Source organism: Haemaphysalis longicornis, unplaced genomic scaffold, assembly GCF_048455015.1.
Source record: "Haemaphysalis longicornis isolate Haplotype H1 unplaced genomic scaffold, Haemaphysalis longicornis Haplotype H1 scaffold_12, whole genome shotgun sequence".
NCBI lineage: Eukaryota > Metazoa > Arthropoda > Arachnida > Ixodida > Ixodidae > Haemaphysalis > Haemaphysalis longicornis.
In genome coordinates, this window is record NW_027526225.1 from 90,949,083 (window position 1) to 90,949,769 (window position 687).

A 687-nucleotide genomic window follows, 5' to 3' on the forward strand; every position below is an offset into this window, starting at 1 on the left:
TTGTTTTCAATATTGAATAGCTTGTTTGTATTTAAAACAATCTCTATTTATAGTTTGGTGCCTCGAACCACCTTACGTCCATTGCAGCTAAAGCTTCCTTTGAGGCTTCATATTTCCAGAGAAATTTGGTCCTGGTTGGAAGTAAAGCCCCTTGGATTAAAGTAGACAGGTGCGTATTTTCTCTTTCCGTCTCACTTTAGATGGTAACAGGGTGTTTCACTCCTCCTTCTTTTGGGGCTGGACCAAACTGCCGAGACGTTTAATGCAAGCATTGACATGAGGAAAATTTAGAACTTCAAGGGGGGTGCCCAGAAAAACTAGGGGGGTCTACACACTCCCTAGAAGGTGTGAAGGACAATCACTCCCCCCCGTCTTTCCTACTATGAGTGGGTGATCGCAGTGGCCAGTGGCCGTCGTACGTTGTCACAACCGCCACGAGCAAGGAGTTGTGTACCATGCTGGTGGAAGGTGTTACTGAAGCCTCTCACAGGTGCCTGGTCACAGCCAGGCCTCCTCACAAACTGCAAGACTTGTGGTGGTAGCTGTGGGGAGTGCAATTCGATGACATCCGCGATGAAGCAGGGTTGGGGGGTGGTCACCCACCATGCTGTGCATTACACATTCAACCTTGGGTCCCTTGAAACCACCCAGCTATGCAGTGTGCTAAGCTTCATCATTATGGGCAAC